The sequence below is a fragment of the Bufo bufo genome, chromosome 2, assembly GCF_905171765.1.
Source record: "Bufo bufo chromosome 2, aBufBuf1.1, whole genome shotgun sequence".
NCBI classification, from domain to species: Eukaryota; Metazoa; Chordata; class Amphibia; order Anura; family Bufonidae; genus Bufo; species Bufo bufo.
The window spans coordinates 262684871-262705885 of record NC_053390.1 but is presented as its reverse complement, the minus strand read 5'-3'; positions in this window follow the sequence as shown (position 1 = coordinate 262705885).

The following is a 21015-nucleotide window of genomic DNA, read 5'->3' as shown; positions in this document are numbered from 1 at the left end:
TATGACCAGTTTTAGCACAATTTGCACCATAACTATCTTTTCGAGCTTGAGCTGAAAGTAGCCAAAGTTTAGACTTAAACTTTATCAAATATCGCACAGAGCGTAATAAATGCGATGTAGTGCAGATATGCAACATGTTGACAGGAACTGAAACATTTTCTAGCAATTGCAACATTAAGGAGAAGAGCAGGAAGAACTGATTATAGCCAGCTCTGAGGCAAAAAGTCCCAATTTTGCTTACAGCATTCCACTCTTCATGAGTTTACAATTGTCTGGATTATGCTTACAATATTGCATATATTTGCCCCTTTTCTCTGATAACACATTTCTAAATGTGAATGCCACTTTATTAACCTCACCCATTTTTCTCAGTAGATTATTTTGGTGCAAACCCTTCTTTATGTAGTGAATACAGACGTTGGTATGTGATAAATCTGGTGTAAACTACAGTAGATGGCTTGTAATTTTGGCTGATTTTTCACTAGTTTTTGGCACAGACTGATTGATAAATCTCTCTAATACTGTTTTATAGGATTTTTCATATCATCCTTCAGTTTTGATACTGGATGCAAAATAGCAATGAAAAAAAATTATGTAGCATGCTATGTTTTTCTGTCCAGGGTTTCAGTCTGTGAATGATAGATAGATGCACAAACTGCACATACTCATATATCAATTATGTCTAGCTCCTGGGTGGACAGAAATGATACATTTGAGCCAAGCCTTAGTATGCTCTTCAGATATGATTACGTTGAAGTGTTACGTGTGGTTGTATATAATCTATATATAAATATATATAAATATGCTTTTAGGGTGTGTTTTTTTTGTCCACGATAGTTCATGGACTGTTGTTTGAATTAAGAATTTTCGTGGTTATTTCGCATTCTGATTAATTTCAAATAGTGATACATTTGGTAAAATATGTTGTACCTCATGCAGCTGATCAACTGTATACCCCACGCAGTCAACAGCTGCAAGAGGGTGGGCATGGTTTACGTGCGGTTGACTGCATGTACAGTGCCAGGTCTCTCTGAGAAACCTATTTCCCCATTGACTTCTATCAGAAAATGAGATGCTGTGGTTCCTAACTGCAGCATGACTGCATCACAACCGTGCTGCGTGGCCATACCTTAACATTATGGGTTTTGCCGCAGTGTAATGCAAAGGGGCAGTTATGCTGACCATTTTTGTAATATACTTTAATTACTGAAATCATACATTTCTATTAGAAAAATAGCTCTAAAGTGGCCCATTTTGAGCCTTAGCAACGCTCCTCTGTCTTCTGTTTACATAACACAGTCAGTGTTATCAAGTCTCCACTGTTATGTAAACAGAAGACAGAGGAGCGTTGCTAAGGCTCAAAATGGGCCACATTAGAGCGTTTTTTCTAATAGAAATGTACAATTTTAGTAATTAAAGTATATTACAAAAATGGTTAACATCACTGTCCCTATACATTACACAAATAAAAATAGAATGGCAGTTACACTTTAACCTTTGGCAATTTCTGCATTAAAAAAATGAAATATCTACATTTTTAGAGGGTCTTAAAAATGGTTGCAATGTTGCAGCTAGGAAAAGCTTTAGTGTGTTATTGTTTATATAAAGATGGCTTGCTGTCAGATTTTCAGTGCATCTGGTATCATTTATAATGTAACCTGGAAGGATTTCAGTAATGACAATAAAAAGTATTAGAGCAGTGAGTTTCTCACTATTATATGAAATAGGATAGAAAAACAACAGACTCAAAGTTTTAAATAGGTATTGTTGTTAAGATTGCCATCAGAAATGTATGGGCTTCATAAATTGTCAGGGCTCCCGGGGCACCATATCATGTCTTCAAGTTCTCTGGCTCTCGAGGGTGGATGCTATGTAGCTCATTCATGAGGTTTACTCTATAGACAGCTTTGTAAAATGCACTACAAGTTCGCTGCTTGAGTGCAACTTTTTGTTGCGCATGAAATAAAGAGTTTTAGCATGCAATTTAGTGGAGGTGAGTGACAGATAACACAGCCAGCCACTTATTTGGCAAGGCTGTAAAGCCTCATGCACACAACCGTTTTTCGGGTCAGCATCCGAGCTCGGGTGCGGACCCATTCACTTCAATGGGGCCACAAAAGATGTGGACAGCACACGGAGTTCTGTGGCCCGGCAAAAAAAATATAGCATGTCCTATTGTTGTCCGTTTTGCGGACAAGAATAGGCATTTCTACAATGGGCCGCCCATTCCGCAAATTGCGGAAGGCACACGGGCGGCTTCCGTTTTTTGCGGATCCGCAGTTTGCAGACCGCAAAAACGGAACGGTCGTGTGCATGAGGCCTAAGGGGTATTCTTTGTTCAGGTGGAATTGTCCAAGGATGGCAGAGTGAAAAGCCATGAAATAATGAAAAGAACTATTACCCAACCGATAAATCTTCAGCTCCAGTGCTCCTGCTTGGTCACTTGATGGGCCCATCTACTCTGGCTATAACAGTCATACCGTATGTCTAGGCACATAATTAAAAAAGCAGCAGCACTGGAACAGTATGAAATTGATCAGATGAGTAATTGTTCGCTATTTACTGTATTTTATAGCATTCCCTCCCCCTTGGATAATTGTTTCATGACCTTAGAAAACCTATTTAAAGGGGTCGACCGGATTAGAAAAACATGGCTGCTTTCTTACAGCAGCCATGCTCATGGGTTGTTTCTGGTATTATTGCTCACCTCCATTGAAGTGAAAAGAACAAAGCTGTGATACTACACACAACCTATGGACAGGCATGATCCTGTTTTTGAAAGAAAACAGACAGATTTTTCTGATCCTGGACAATCCTTTAAAGGTCAGTATAGTACCATCTATATTGCTCTGATTCTATTACACAGTGCTAGTAGAAACTTTAGTCCATTAGGATAGTAGTCTATATAAGTAAATCAGATTTGACAATATCTTATCAGGCCAGTTCATTATTCAGGGAAAGTTTTTTAGATGCCTTACCAAATGACTGACATTCAGTCTTAGGGCTCTTTCACACCTGCGTTATTGTCTTCCGGCATAGAGTTCCGTCGTCGGGGCTCTATGCCGGAAGAATCCTGATCAGGATTATCCTAATGCATTCTGAATGGAGAGAAATCCGTTCAGGATGCATCAGGATGTCTTCAGTTCCGGAACGGAACGTTTTTTGGCCGGAGAAAATACCGCAGCATGCTGCGCTTTTTGCTCCGGCCAAAAATCCGGAACACTTGCCGCAAGGCCGGATCCGGAATTAATGCCCATTGGAAGGCATTGATCCGGATCCGGCCTTAAGCTAAACGTCGTTTCGGTGCATTGCCGGAGCCGACATTTAGCTTTTTCTGAATGGTTACCATGGCTGCCGGGACGCTAAAGTCCTGGCAGCCATGGTAAAGTGCAGTGGGGAGCGGGGGAGCAGTATACTTACCGTCCGTGCGGCTCCCCGGGCGCTCCAGAGTGACGTCAGGGCGCCCCAAGCGCATGGATCACGTGATCGCATGGACACGTCATCCATGCGCATGGGGCGCTCTGACGTCATTCTGGAGCGCCCCGGGAGCCGCACGGACTGTAAGTATACCGCTCCCCCGCTCCCCGCTCCTACTATGGCAACCAGGACTTTAATAGCGTCCTGGTTGCCATAGTAACACTGAAAGCATTTGGAAGACGGTTCCGTCTTCAAATGCTTTCAGTACACTTGCGTTTTTCCGGATCCGGCGGGCACCTCCGGCAACGGAAGTGCATGCCGGATCCCAACAACGCAAGTGTGAAAGAGGCCTTACCTTGATCTTTAGATCAGTGCTTGATATTAAAGTTGAAATCTATAGTAAATCTTCTAAATGTTTGTCATTTTCCACTTACACAATATTTCCATGTGAATTGCATAACAGATTATCATCATTACTGTGATGAATTTTTATGACAATAGCTCAAAGGCGTACTATCATTTTATTATCTTCCAGATTTAGTATTTGTAATGGTGGAACCACATCACAAAACACACCTTTCTTGTTCTGGCATCAAAGTCATAAAACAGGGACTGATGAATGCCAATTAAGGATAATTAAAAGAGCACTGCAAACATAGATGTTTGAAGTTATTTTCATGTTGAGTTTTCCCCGTAGGTTTGTGCTGAACATGCACATTTTTTTAGATCTGTTGGGAAAACACAGCTCATTGAAATAATTTGATGCTAAGTGGTAGACACTATATCAGCATTCTAGGCACATCTTATACATAGAAGTATGCTAATCATGCCTAATGCAGCCTGATTCGTGAACTCTACATTTTTTTAAGGAAGATCTTTGATGCAACCACGTGATTGAAGCATAGCATTTGTTTTTTTTCCAGAAATAGTGATCTTGCAGAGACTTTGCATCTGCTAGTGATTTTTAATCACCTCTGTCTTGTAGCATCAGCTTCACAATTCAGAGGTTGTTACCTTCAGCTCAATGTGCCTGAAAGACTGAAACAGCTGTCTTTGTGCTTTCTAATTATATAGATATACATTTAACTCAGATTTTGCTGTACAAGCTGTTTAATGTGAGCATAAATGCTCTAGGGGAATATACCTTAAAATGGATTTGAGTCTTGTGACTCGGTGTTGATTTGCATTCTAGTACCCAGAATTTTTGCTGGCAGCCATAGAGTTGTGGCAGGTGCAGGAACCCTCATTGACACATATATCATCTGATTTGCCGATGATACGGTTCTGGAGATCTTTATTCTTAAACACTATAATTATATTTATTGTCTCATCAATACTGAGCTTTCTAAAAGGCAGTAGCATTTAAGGTTTGCTGACTTGTGAAAATGTTTAGACAGTTGATTGTTAAACACAGAAAACATGTATTAAATTTCAAGTTTTTCTCTCATGATTTTATGCTTTCATCCCAGGAGGAAAAATCCCAAAATACCACAATTATAATGTGACACACAGATACAGTATGTGTTGCAGCATGATAGTTTTAGCAGGTAAGAAACGGTTGTTTTAAAGCAATCACCTAACATTCAAATGATCTTCTTCTGATGAAATAGACAGTAGCATCACATAAATACTATCTACAGGGTTGAAAACAAAAAAGATATTAGCTATTTTTAAAGGGGGTTTCCACTTTAGAATAATTTTCCATATGCATAGGACCTTTGCAGAAAACAATGAGTGGTCCCTAGTGCAACATTCCCTCTATTGCCACAGTAGACAACCACTGCATATAGATACTGTTAGACTACCCATATGCAGTGTCCCACTACGTGGCCGTGGGCACTGCAAACTTGTTTTATTGTCATATATTATGCCTGTATGCTGTATTTCATCTCATGTCATATTCTCCCATGTCACAATGTGATTCTACATGTAAGATCCTTTACACAGGCCTAGTTAGGGTGCACTACACTCGTTTCTCCACTAGATGGGGCAGTGTTAAAAGTGTATATATAGCTTAGCTCAGGCCCAAGTTAGGCAGTTCAGTCCAGTTCAGAGCAGAGTTACTTTTTAGTCAGTGTGCAGCCATGATGTAGCTGCTTGCTGGAGGGAGGCCTCCTGCCTCTCTGCTCTCTCCCTGTTGACTCCACAGTCCAGGGTTAAAGCCCACAAGATTCAGCCCAGAGGTGAGAAGTCCACTTCTACAGCTCACTCCTTAGGGGTGACCAGTGACAAGCTGCAACTGCAGGTATTCAAGGGGATTATTATATATATTTCAAGTCGAAAGATAGCAAATGGCCATACTTAAAGGCTTCCCAGGCACCTTTGCAAGCAGGTATAGGACACAGCTTCTGGTATTCACACCTTCCAGTTTAAACCCTTAGGACAGATTGGCCATCTGTCAGAAAAGCACTGGAAAATAGGGGTTCAAGGATTCTGAAAACCCACCTTCAAGTCAAGTTAAAATCAGGAGAGAGTTTTTACCAGCCAAAGATTTTTATTACTTCAAAGTCTAGTCTGAAGCAGGTGCTTTCACAGTCAGGTCCATAAATATTGGGACATCTACACAATTCTAACATTTTTGGCTCTATACACCACCACAATGGATTTGAAATAAAACAAACACGATGTGCTTTAACTGCAGACTGTCAGCTTTAATTTGAGGGTATTTACATCCAAATCAGGTGAACGGTGTAAGAATTATAACAGTTTGCATATGTGCCTCCCACTTGTTAAAAGACCAAAAGTAATGGGACAATTGGCTTCTCAGCTGTTCCATGGCCAGGTGTGTGTTATTCCCTCATTATCCCAATTACAATGAGCAGATAAAGGTTCCAGAGTTCATTTCAAGTGTGCTATTTGCATTTGGAATCTGTTGCTGTCAACTGTCAAGATGAGATCCAAAGAGCTGTCACTATCAGTGAAGCAAGCCATCATTAGGCTGAAAAAACAAAACAAACCCATCAGAGAGATAGCAAAAATATAAGGCGTGGCCAAACAACTGTTTGGAACATTCTTAAAAAGAAGGAACGCACCGGTGAGCTCAGCAACACCAAAAGACCAGGAAGACCACAGAAAATAACTGTGGTGGATGACCGAAGAATTCTTTCCCTGGTGAAGAAAACACTCTTCACAACAGTTGGCCAGATCAAAAACACTCTCCAGGAGGTAGGTGTATGTGTGTCAAAGTCAACAATCAAGAGAAGACTTCACCAGAGTGAATACAGAGGGTTCACCACAAGATGTAAACCATTGGTGAGCCTCAAAAACAGGAAGGCCAGATTAGAGTTTGCCAAACGACATCTAAAAAAGCCTTCACAGTTCTGGAACAACATCCTATGGACAGATGAGTCCAAGATCAACTTGTACCAGAGTGATTGCAAGAGAAGAGTATGGAGAAGGAAAGGAACTGCTCGTGATCCTAAGCATACCACCTCATCAGTGAAGCATGGTGGTGGTAGTGTCATGGCATGGGCATGTATGGCTGCCAATGGAACTGGTTCTCTTGTATTTATTGATGATATGACTGCTGACAAAAGCAGCAGGGTGAATTCTGAAGTGTTTCGGGCAATATTATCTGCTCATATTCAGCCAAATGCTTCAGAACTCATTGGACGATGCTTCACAGTGCAGATGGACAATGACCCAAAGCATACTGCAAAGCAACCAAAGAGTTTTTTAAGGGAAAGAAGTGGAATGTTATGCAATGGCCAAGTCAATGACCTGACCTGAATCCGATTGAGCATGCATTTCATGCAAAATGCCCCAAGAACAAGCAGGAACTGAAGACAGTTGCAGTAGAGGCCTGGCAGAGCATCACCAGGGATGAAACCCTCTCACTGCAGTCCTTGGTAGCCATTTGGCGCTGGTGATGTCGTGGAGTGGGCCTGCTGTGTAACCTACATTCCCTGAAGTGTATGGTAGCCGTCATGGCACCTAACAGGTAAAATTTAGCGTAGGTATGTGGAACCTACACTCCCTGAAGTGTATGGTAGCCGTCATGGCACCTAACAGGTAGAATTTAGCGTAGGAACCCGTCTAACAGAGATCGCCTTGACGCTCGGCAGACGGGCTCAAATAATTTTGTACAAAACGATTTGCCAAGTATCTCGCACTTATAGTGTAGCACTTGTTATTATTATGCAATTTTGTACTCTATATTGCAGTTAATTGTCGCATTGCATGTTTCTGTCTTTCAAGAGGCCTGGCAGAGCATCACCAGGGATGAAACCCAGCGTCTGGTGATGTCTATGCGTTCCATACTTCAGGCTGTAATTGACTGCAAAGGATTTGCAACCAAGTATTAAAAAGTGAAAGTTTGATTTATGATTATTATTATGTCCCATTACTTTTGGTCCCTTAACAAGTGGGAAGCACATATGCAAACTGTTGTAATTCCTACACCGATCACCTGATTTGGATGTAAATACCCTCAAATTAAAGCTGACAGTCTGCAGTTAAAGCACATCTTGTACGTTTAATTTCAAATCCATTGTGGTTGTGTATAGAACCAAAAATGTTAGAATCGTGTCGATGTCCCATATTTATGGACCTGACTGTATATATATATATATATATATATATATATATATACAGTACAGACCAAAAGTTTGGACACACCTTCTCAATCAAAGAGTTTTCTTTATTTTCATGACTATGAAAATTGTAGATTCACACTGAAGGCATCAAAACTATGAATTAACACATGTGGAATTATATACATAACAAACAAGTGTGAAACAACTGAAAATATGTCATATTCTAGGTTCTTCAAAGTAGCCACCTTTTGCTTTGATTACTGCTTTGCACACTCTTGGCATTCTCTTGATGAGCTTCAAGAGGTAGTCCCCTGAAATGGTTTTCACTTCACAGGTGTGCCCTGTCAGGTTTAATAAGTGGGATTTCTTGCCTTATAAATGGGGTTGGGACCATCAGTTGCGTTGAGGAAAAGTCAGGTGGATAAACAGCTGATAGTCCTACTGAATAGACTGTTAGAATTTGTATTATGGCAAGAAAAAAGCAGCTAAGTAAAGAAAAACTAGTGGCCATCATTACTTTAAGAAATGAAGGTCAGTCAGTCAGCCGAAAAATTGGGAAAACTTTGAAAGTAAGGGCTATTTGACCATGAAGGAGAGTGATGGCGTGCTGCGCCAGATGACCTGGCCTCCACAGTCACCGGACCTGAACCCAATCAAGATGGTTTGGGGTGAGCTGGACCGCAGAGTGAAGGCAAAAGGGCCAACAAGTGCTAAGCATCTCTGGAAACTCCTTCAAGACTGTTGGAAAACCATTTCAGGGGACTACCTTATAAAGCTCATTAAGAGAATGCCAAGAGTGTGCAAAGCAGTAATCAAAGCAAAAGGTGGCTACTTTCAAGAACCTAGAATATGACATATTTTTAGTTGTTTCACACTTGTTTGTTATGTATATAATTCCACATGTGTTAATTCATAGTTTTGATGCCTTCATAGTCAAGAAAATAAAGAAAACTCTTTGAATGAGAAGGTGTGTCCAAACTTTTGGTCTGTACTGTATATATATATATATCTATACAGTACAGACCAAAAGTTTGGACACACCTTCTCATTCAAAGAGTTTTCTTTATTTTCATGACTATGAAAATTGTAGATTCACACTAAAGGCATCAAAACTATGAATTAACACATGTGGAATTATATACATAACAAACAAGTGTGAAACAACTGAAAATATGTCATATTCTAGGTTCTTCAAAGTAGCCACCTTTTGCTTTGATTGCTGCTTTGCACACTCTTGGCATTCTCTTGATGAGCTTCAAGAGGTAGTCCCCTGAAATGGTTTTGACTTCACAGGTGTGCCCTGTCAGGTTTAATAAGTGGGATTTCTTGCCTTATAAATGGGGTTGGGACCATCAGTTGCGTTGAGGAGAAGTCAGGTGGATACACAGCTCATAGTCCTACTGAATAGACTGTTAGAATTTGTATTATGGCAAGAAAAAAGCAGCTAAGTAAAGAAAAACTTGTGGCCATCATTACTTTAACCTCCTCAGGACCGCCGTACGCAGGATTGCGTCTTTGCGGCGGCCCTGCTCTTCTGGGTGGACGCGCCGGCGCGTCCTCTCGCGAGACGCGAGATTTCCTGTGAACGCGCGCGCACAGGCGCGCGCGCTCACAGGAACGGAAGGTAAGAGAGTTGATCTCCAGCCTGCCAGCGGCGATCGTTCGCTGGCAGGGTGGAGATGTGTTTTTTTTAACCCCTAACAGGTATATTAGACGCTGTTTTGATAACAGCGTCTAATATACCTGCTACCTGGTCCTCTGGTGGTCCCCTTTGTTTGGATCGACCACCAGAGGACACAGGTAGCTCAGTAAAGTAGCACCAAGCACCACTACACTACACTACACCCCCCCCCGTCACTTATTAACCCCTTATTAGCCCCTGATCACTCACATTGATTACCCCCCTGTCAATGATCAACCCCCTGTAAAGCTCCATTCAGACGTCCGCATGATTTTTACGGATCCACTGATAAATGGATCGGATCCGCAAAACGCATCCGGACGTCTGAATGAAGCCTTACACGGGCGTGATCAATGACTGTGGTGATCACCCTATATAGACTCCCTGATCACCCCCCTGTCATTGATTATCCCCCTGTCATTGATTACCCCCCTGTAAAGCTCCATTCAGACGTCCGCATGATTTTTACGGATCCACTGATAGATGGATCGGATCCGCAAAACCTATCCGGACGTCTGAATGAAGCCTTACACGGGCGTGATCAATGACTGTGGTGATCACCCCATATAGACTCCCTGATCACCGCCCTGTCATTGATTACCCCCCTGTAAAGCTCCATTCAGATGTCTGCATGATTTTTACGGATGCACTGATAGATGGATCGGATCCGCAAAACGCATTCGGACGTCTGAATGAAGCCTTACAGGGGCATGATCAATGACTGTGGTTATCACCCCATATAGACTCCCTGATCACCCCCCTGTCATTGATTACCCCCCTGTAAAGCTCCATTCAGATGTCCGCATGATTTTTACGGATGCACTGATAGATGGATCGGATCCGCAAAACGCATCCCGACGTCTGAATGAAGCCTTACAGGGGCATGATCAATGACTGTGGTTATCACCCCATATAGACTCCCTGATCACCCCCCTGTCATTGATTACCCCCCTGTAAAGCTCCATTCAGATGTCCGCATGATTTTTACGGATGCACTGATAGATGGATCGGATCCGCAAAACGCATCCGGACGTCTGAATGAAGCCTTACAGGGGCATGATCAATGACTGTGGTTATCACCCCATATAGACTCCCTGATCACCCCCCTGTCATTGATCACCCCCCCTGTCATTGATTACCCCCCTGTAAAGCTCAATTCAGACGTCCGCATGATTTTTACGGATCCACTGATAGATGGATCGCATCCGCAAAACGCATCCGGACGTCTGAATGAAGCCTTACAGGGGCGTGATCAATGACTGTGGTTATCACCCCATATAGACTCCCTGATCACCCCCCTGTCATTGATTACCCCCCTGTAAAGCTCCATTCAGATGTCCGCATGATTTTTACGGATGCACTGATAGATGGATCGGATCCGCAAAACGCATCCGGACGTCTGAATGAAGCCTTACAGGGGCATGATCAATGACTGTGGTTATCACCGCATATAGACTCCCTGATCACCCCCCTGTCATTGATTACCCCCCTGTAAAGCTCCATTCAGATGTCCGCATGATTTTTACGGATGCACTGATAGATGGATCGGATCCGCAAAACGCATCCGGACGTCTGAATGAAGCCTTACAGGGGCATGATCAATGACTGTGGTTATCACCCCATATAGACTCCCTGATCACCCCCCTGTCATTGATCACCCCCCTGTCATTGATCACCCCCCCTGTCATTGATCACCCCCTGTAAGGCTCCATTCAGACATTTTTTTGGCCCAAGTTAGCGGAATTATTATTTTTTTTTCTTACAAAGTCTCATATTCCACTAACTTGTGTGAAAAAATAAAATCTCACATGAACTCACCATACCCCTCACGGAATCCAAATGCGTAAAAATTTTTAGACATTTATATTCCAGACTTCTTCTCACGCTTTAGGGCCCCTAGAATGCCAGGGCAGTATAAATACCCCACATGTGACCCCATTTCGGAAAGAAGACACCCCCAGGTATTCCGTGAGGGGCATATTGAGTCCATGAAAGATTGAAATTTTTGTCCCAAGTTAGCGGAACGGGAGACTTTGTGAGAAAAAAATTTAAAATATCAATTTCCGCTAACTTGTGCCAAAAAAAAAAAATTTCTATGAACTCGCCATGCCCCTCATTGAATACCTTGGGGTGTCTTCTTTCCAAAATGGGGTCACATGTGGGGTATTTATACTGCCCTGGCATTCTAGGGGCCCCAAAGCGTGAGAAGAAGTCTGGTATCCAAATGTCTAAAAATGCCCTCCTAAAAGGAATTTGGGCACCTTTGTGCATCTAGGCTGCAAAAAAGTGTCACACATCTGGTATCGCCGTACTCAGGAGAAGTTGGGGAATGTGTTTTGGGGTGTCATTTTACATATACCCATGCTGGGTGAGATAAATATCTTGGTCAAATGCCAACTTTGTATAAAAAAATGGGAAAAGTTGTCTTTTGCCAAGATATTTCTCTCACCCAGCAGTGGTATATGTAAAATGACACCCCAAAACACATTCCCCAACTTCTCCTGAATACGGCGATACCACATGTGTGACACTTTTTTGCAGCCTAGGTGGGCAAAGGGGCCCATATTCCAAAGAGCACCTTTAGGATTTCACAGGTCATTTACCTACTTACCACACATTAGGGCCCCTGGAAAATGCCAGGGCAGTATAACTACCCCACAAGTGACCCCATTTTGGAAAGAAGACACCCCAAGGTATTCCGTGAGGGGCATGGCGAATTCCTAGAATTTTTTATTTTTTGTCACAAGTTAGTGGAAAATGCTTTTTTTTTTTTTTTTTTTCATACAAAGTCTCATATTCCACTAACTTGTGACAAAAAATAAAAACTTCCATGAACTCACTATGCCCATCAGCGAATACCTTGGGGTCTCTTCTTTCCAAAATGGGGTTACTTGTGGGGTAGTTATACTGCCCTGGCATTCTAGGGGCCCAAATGTGTGGTAAGGAGTTTGAAATCAAATTCTGTAAAAAATGACCTGTGAAATCCGAAAGGTGCTCTTTGGAATATGGGCCCCTTTGCCCACCTAGGCTGCAAAAAAGTGTCACACATCTGGTATCTCCGTACTCAGGAGAAGTTGGGGAATGTGTTTTGGGGTGTCATTTTACATATACCCATGCTGGGTGAGAGAAATATCTTGGCAAAAGACAACTTTTCCCATTTTTTTATACAAAGTTGGCATTTGACCAAGATATTTATCTCACCCAGCATGGGTATATGTAAAAAGACACCCCAAAACACATTCCTTAACTTCTCCTGAATACAGAGATACCAGATGTGTGACACTTTTTTGCAGCCTAGGTGGGCAAAGGGGCCCATATTCCAAAGAGCACCTTTCGGATTTCACAGGTAATTTTTTACAGAATTTGATTTCAAACTCCTTACCACACATTTGGGCCCCTAGAATGCCAGGGCAGTATAACTACCCCACAAGTGACCCAATTTTGGAAAGAAGAGACCCCAAGGTATTCGCTGATGGGCATAGTGAGTTCATGGAAGTTTTTATTTTTTGTCACAAGTTAGTGGAATATGAGACTTTGTATGAAAAAAAATAAATAAAAAAAAATCATCATTTTCCACTAACTTGTGACAAAAAATAAAAAATTCTAGGAACTTGCCATGCCCCTCACGGAATACCTTGGGGTGTCTTCTTTCCAAAATGGGGTCACTTGTGGGGTAGTTATACTGCCCTGGCATTCTAGGGGCCCAAATGTGTGGTAAGGAGTTTGAAATCAAATTCTGTAAAAAATGACCTGTGAAATCCGAAAGGTGCTCTTTGGAATATGGGCCCCTTTGCCCACCTAGGCTGCAAAAAAGTGTCACACATCTGGTATCTCCGTACTCAGGAGAAGTTGGGGAATGTGTTTTGGGGTGTCATTTTACATATACCCATGCTGGGTGAGAGAAATATCTTGGCAAAAGACAACTTTTCCCATTTTTTTATACAAAGTTGGCATTTGACCAAGATATTTATCTCACCCAGCATGGGTATATGTAAAAAGACACCCCAAAACACATTCCTCAACTTCTCCTGAATACAGAGATACCAGATGTGTGACACTTTTTTGCAGCCTAGGTGGGCAAAGGGGCCCATATTCCAAAGAGCACCTTTCGGATTTCACTCGTCATTTTTTACAGAATTTGATTTCAAACTCCTTACCACACATTTGGGCCCCTAGAATGCCAGGGCAGTATAACTACCCCACAAGTGACCCCATTTTGGAAAGAAGAGACCCCAAGGTATTCGCTGATGGGCATAGTGAGTTCATAGAACTTTTTATTTTTTGTCACAAGTTAGTGGAATATGAGACTTTGTAATAAAAAAAAAAAAAAACATCATTTTCCGCTAACTTGTGACAAAAAATAAAAAGTTCTATGAACTCACTATGCCCATCAGCGAATACCTTAGGGTGTGTACTTTCCGAAATGGGGTCATTTGTGGGGTATTTGTACTGTCTGGGCACTGTAGAACCTCAGGAAACATGACAGGTGCTCAGAAAGTCAGAGCTGCTTCAAAAAGCGGAAATTCACATTTTTGTACCATAGTTTTTAAACGCTATAACTTTTACCCAAACCATTTTTTTTTTACCCAAACATTTTTTTTTAATCAAAGACATGTAGAACAATAAATTTAGAGCAAAATTTCTATATGGATCTCGTTTTTTTTGCAAAATTTTACAACTGAAAGTGAAAAATGTCATTTTTTTGCAAAAAAATCGTTAAATTTCGATTAATAACAAAAAAAGTAAAAATGTCAGCAGCAATTAAATACCACCAAATGAAAGCTCTATTAGTGAGAAGAAAAGGAGGTAAAATTCATTTGGGTGGTAAGTTGCATGACCGAGCAATAAATGGTGAAAGTAGTGTAGGTCAGAAGTGTAAAAAGTGGCCTGGTCTTTCAGGGTGTTTAAGCACTGGGGACTGAGGTGGTTAAGAAATGAAGGTCAGTCAGTCCGCCGAAAAATTGGGAAAACTTTGAAAGTAAGGGCTATTTGAGCATGAAGGAGAGTGATGGGGTGCTGTGCCAGATGACCTGGCCTCCACAGTCACCGGACCTGAACCCAATCGAGATGGTTTGGGGTGAGCTGGACTGCAGAATGAAGGCAAAAGGGCCAACAAGTGCTAAGCATTAATTCATAGTTTTGATGCCTTCATAGTCATGAAAATAAAGAAAACTCTTTGAATGAGAAGGTGTGTCCAAACTTTTGGTCTGTACTGTATATATACATATATATATATATATATATTTATATATATATATATATAGATAGGAATAAGAGCCTGTTTCTTCTGAGGACTTACATTACCCTACCCCTGTATGCATGAGACTGTATTTCCAACAGACTGTTTATTCCTTGGATGTAATGTTACCAGGAGCAACGTTCAGTAAAAGTTATAAGTTGGATTGCACCATCCTTATCTCAATCTTCAGTTCGTCAATTAACACTACAGTAAATGGTTGTACCACCACAAAAGGTAATGGCGTCACGATTACAAGGGACCTTGCCATAGGCACATTAATACAGACCATCAAGGGAACCTCGTATCACCATCTGGCCTGTGTCCCTTACACCAGAGTGTGCCCCAGGGAATTCCTGTGCCGTTCTCCTTATCACTTATGCGAGCCTCCCCAGGGACGACATAACCGTAAGTAACCAGAACTGTATTTACCTCTGCCCACCTATTGCTCACACTGTGACCTCACATGTAATTCCCCTGTTGGTCTGGCATACTGCACATACACGTTCAGGTTTTGATTAGGTTTTCTGATGCAGTTTTTGATGCAGTAGTTGAGAAGCGCAGGCAAGTAAGATTGGCAGGAAGACAGGTAGAGAGGGCACATACAGACAGGCAGGGGCTGGAACAATGAGCTAAGATGCAGGTTGGAAACTCCACATAGTCATCTTCAGTGTTCTGTAGACACTGAAGACGAACTCTCCTTAGCAATGCCCAGTTACAGTATTACTAAAGAGACTCTTTACACCAAATTTTCTAGTAAAATGTAACACATTTCCATAAAAAAGTATGTTATAAAAATGTCTAACATTCCTGTTCCGACACTATGCTACAAAAGAAAAAAAGACAGTTACACTATCCCCAAGTGATGCAGCTCTGAAGGGAAGGGATAGAGACCATTTATGTATTTACATCAGTTAGTTATGCCCCCCCCTCTTAGATGTTGGTTCACTAGACTAAATAAATGTCTAAATGCCTCTTATCAGTTTAGTTGCTCTCCTTTGCACTTTTTTCACCTCCAGTGCTTTGTAAAGTGGTAATATTATGTCACTGTCCTGCGAGTCCATGCCTCGTTTAACACTTAGGATACCGGAGGTTTTTTTGTTTTTGTGTTTTCGTCTGTAGTTTTTATTTTGGAGTGTGTGTGACTTTTTGATCACGATTTATAAAAAAAAATTGCGGGTAGAGAAGACATGAAAAAATTGCAAATCGGCCATTTTTATGCTTTTTTCCGTTATGTCATTTGCTGTATTGGAAAAATATTTTTAGATTTAAATAGTACAGATGTTTTCAGACACAGTGATGCCCATGATGTTATTTGTTATTTATGTATTTATTTTTTTATTCTACTGAAAGGGGAATGATTTATACTTTTATATTTATTTTTATATATATATTTTTTAACAGTATTTTTTTAACTTTTTTAGAGTAGCTCGTGTTTGAGGCTACAAAACTCTGTATTTTTTTATTTTATTCTGTACCATTATATTTATTATGTATCCATATTGGTACAGAATTGCTAATTTCTTATGTTCGCCAAAATAAGAATTGCAGCTTCAATATCCTCGGACCCAGCGTATTGAAATCAATTACCGGCAGCCTCATTGGGCGCAAATGATACTGATAAGAAGCCCGGAAGCGCAAACTTCTGTGTTTTTCACCCTTTAGATGTCGTGATCACACTTGATCACAGCACCTAAAGGCTCTAGGCATTATTACCGGTTGTTGTCATTAGCCGCGGATCTCAGCTGTTTGGAACAATGGACACCCATCGACCATGGCGCCCGCTGCACGCGCGAGCGGATGGCATGTTTGCCCATCTAGCGCCATACATGTACGGCACTGGTAGCAAATGGGTAATGGGTTAATACATAATGGGTTAATATCCTGCTAGCCTTAAAAGCCGCTGGTTGACACTGTTATTTAGTCTAAATCTAAAAGTCCACCCAAATCCTTCTGTACAAGTGACTCTCCCAGTGTTAATCCCCCTAGAATATATAAAGCATGTAAATTATTTGAACCTAGATGTAGCAAATATACATCTGAAAAGAATTAAGCAGACTAATTATTTTCATATGCATATCTGTTGCAGTAAAAATATCTGGTGTCCTTTATTATAAATTGATACTGCAGTGGAAACTTATTATTTTTGTGGGTTATCTAAAGTGCTTAAAGTTTTTAATTATGTTTAATTGCCTATGAATTTTTTTATCAAATAAAATTTATGACTAGTTGGTAGTGTTGAGCAAAGCAAAGCACTCAAAGCGGAATTCGGTCCAAAGTTTAGGAAACTTCGATTCGCAACAAAGCCAAATTTCCTTGAGCTTCATGGTAACAAATCAGGTTTTCCTTAAATGGCTGCTGCACGTGGTACAAAGTGAAAGTAAGAAGCCCGAGAATGTGAGATCACCTATAATGTTGTGCAGCCAACCAATCCGCAGATAGCCATCCCCTGTGATGTGACAGTCCTATAAAACCCTCATCCCTCGAGGTCGCTGTCATTGTCCTGTTAGCTGACCATAGGGAGAGACGTGGCAATCACTCAGGTGCTAGGGACAGTGATGCTGGAATATTGGAGAGGGAAAGTTCAGAGAGATCATAGGGAAAGTGCAGGGAGAGTGCAGGGAGATTGTAGGGAGAGTATTTTGGAAACTGTAGGGGGAGTGTAGGGAGACAGCAGGGAGACTGCAGGTTCAGTGTAATTATCATGTGCATCACATTCTAGGGCACCCACATTCAGAGCTAATTCCTTATTTTAGTGATACAGTTAGTGTGCCTAAGTATATAAGGCCGGTGTAATATATAATTGTGTGCATCACGTTCCAGTGGCCCCACATTCTGAGTTAATTCCTTATTTTAGTGATACAGTTAGTGTGCGTGAGTTTATAAGACAAGTGTAATATATCGCCATGTGCATCACATTCCAGTGTACCCACAATCTGTGTTAATTATCACTTATTTTAGAGATACAGTTAGTGTGACTGAGTATATAAAGCAGGTGTAATATATCGCCATGTGCATCACACCCACATCCTGAGTTCATCCTTTATTTTAGTGATATAGTTAGTGTGCCTGAGTATATAAGGAAAGTGTAATGTGTCGCTGTGGGCATCACGTTCTAGTGCACCAGCATTCAGAGTTAATCTGTTATTTTTGTGATACAGTTAGTGTACCTCAGTATTAAAGGGGTTATCCAATATCATAAACAGCCCCCCATGTGCCGGGTGCCTCAGAGGGAATATGCTTACCCCGCTCCCCACGCTGCTGCTGGTCCCCGTCTGCCATTGACTGCTCTCATCTGTGTACAGGGAGAAGCAGCAGTGGCGGTGCGGGAAACAGGAGCGGTGCAGGGAGCGGGGTAAATATATTCCCTCTGAGGGGCCTGGGGGGCTGTTTATGATATTTGATAACCCCTTTAAAGGCAGGTGTCATCTATCCCCATGTGCATCACTGTGCAGTACACCGACATTCATAGCTAATCCCTTCTGTTAGCTGTAGCATTAAGTTAACTCCAAATTATGGGCTGGTTTTATAGCCCTAATTCATAACTGCAGTTTAGTGAAAGTAATCATGGCGAATCCCTTCTGTTTGCAATACAGTTGCTATACACTATAGCCAACAGACAGTTGCCTGGGTGGCACAAATGAGGACCAAACATTTGGAGATGATGATGTAGCTGATCGCATGTAGGAGCCGGGTGGAGGTGGCATCATCATCATCAGGGGTTGAAGGTGGCAGCGTGCCTGTGAGACAGCAGGGTGGAAGCATGCTGTGAGTCAGCAGGGTTGAAGGGTGCCCATGAGACAGCAGGGTGGAAAGAGTGGCAGATCTGTAGTCAAATGTGGGAGGGCTACATCGTCTGCTACTTCGGGAGACTACCTGTGAGGAACACAATAGCAGTGCATGGGTTCATGAAAGCACCGGCAAGCAGGTTTCACACAATGGTGGAGGGAAAATGCCATACTTGACAGTGTGGGAATTTTTCACCTAGTCACTGGGGGATGTTAGTGTGGCAGTATGCAGGATGTGTGGGCAGAAAGTGATTCGCGGCCAGGGTGCTAATGTGGGCATGATGGCCCAGCATCAACACATGGAGCATCACCATAAAATTGCGTGGGAAAACCGTGCCACTCATTTAGTGTTAGTAGGACAACAAATCCCAGCAGCTGTGTCTTATGCAGGTAAGTTTCTTTTATTTCATTCCAGAAAATGTCCTATAACCAGGACGCATTTCGGCATGCAAGCCTTTCTCAACAGGTACATCCAACAAATGGGAATGGTTGGTGATATTAACTTCCTGTTTGTGGCACATTAGTATATGTGAGGGGGGAAACTTTTCAAGATGGGTGGTGACCATGGCGGCCATTTTGAAGTCGGCCATTTTGAATCCAACTTTTGTTTTTTCAATAGGAAGAGGGTCATGTGACACATCAAACTTATTGGGAATTTCACACGAAAAGAAATGGTGTGCTTGGTTTTAACGTAGCTTTATTGGAGAGTGGTCCCACAGGGACGTCCTCACCCTGGTGGGTGGTGGAAGACACAGCTGCTGGGATTTGTTGTTCTACTGTTCGTTGGAGGTTGCTCTTCTCCCGTGCAGCATGCAATTTTGAGCGAGTGCTGGCCTGTCTTCCCTTTTGATTGTTCAGACCCATTTAGTGTTAAGCCTGATGCACCAACCACTGCATCTTCCACCGGCCCACACCCTCTCTCAAGCAGTCAGGGCTTGTCACATCAGCAAAAAGAAGCTGTTCTTTCTCATCGACTTCAATGTCATCTATTGCTCCTGAGGCTCCGCATCCTACTCCTAATCACTTGTTTTGACAGCAATCGATCACCGAGGCGATTGCAACAGTATGCGTGCGCTCATCCAACAGTGCAGAAGCTGATCATGCACCTGGCCAAGTTGCTGGTACTACAGTGCGTCCTTTTCCATGTAGTTGACTCTGCACATTTCAGAGAACTGATGGCTTGTGCCTAACCAAGGTGGGGAGTCCAGAGCCAAAAATGTCCAGGGAACTGTGCATGCACTTCAACCATTCTTACCGTGCACACACTCCTTGAGCTGCAAAGGCAAAATGCTCTTCCCTAACATTGCCTAAGATGTTATATTTCGACCAGTAGGAACTCCGCGCTCCATATGTTAGACCGCCTGTATGAGCAGACGAAGGCGGTTAGCAATTTTTTAATGCTGCAGACAGACAGGTCTACTCCCAGGTGAAACTTTCATGTTAGCCAGTGGCAGTTCATGCATGACATGTGCTGTTTGCTCGGACCCTTTAAGAAGACCACTTTATTTGTCAGTCGGCAGAACGGGATGAATTCCACTCCTTCACATCCTGGAGGGGATGCTGATAAATCTGATTGACGAGGGGACAGAAGACGTGGTGCCTACATCTCACAACCACCTGAGCCCTGAGGAGGATAAACTGGCAAAGGAGGAGGATAAGGAGGAGGACATACATGCCCAGGAATTTTATACACAATTAGTTGGTTTATCTGCCCCAGCGACAAGAGAGGAGCAGGAGGAGCATGAGGAGCTGGAGGGTGATAACAAAGACGACGCAGATGACGCTAACAGACCGTCGCAGTATGCAGTGGAAATGGAGGCCGGGAGGCCCTTCGAGTCCCTTGCACAAATGGCCTGATGCATGCTGTCATGTTTGTGTAGTGACAGCTGCATTGTCAGGATTTGGCAGAGGGAATGGCTACTGGGTATCTACATTGTTAGACCCTAATTACCGGTCAAAAATGGGGAAATTTTTTTACCTTCTAAGAGGAATGCAAAAATTTTGTACTATAGAGACATGCTGTGTAGTCGGTTGGTTGCTGCCTACGAGCGGCTCAGGAAGGTCTGAATGAGTGGACCCTGGTCCACTGCCATGACTGGTGTGTGTGTGTGTGTGTGTGTATTTGGAGGGGGGTTGGCTGGCAGGAGCAGCACCAGCTCCATAAGCAGCAACTTAAGTCTGGAGCCTCTGATGAGTAGTTTTTTTCAGCCGCCTTCTGAATAAACCACCCAGCAGCATCAGTTGGACATGCAGCAGAACCTCAACCAGCAGATGGTGGCATATTTGGACTGCACTCTGTCACCCATGATTCAAGATCCCCTGGACCACTGGGTATGCAAACTTGAACTGTGGCCACAA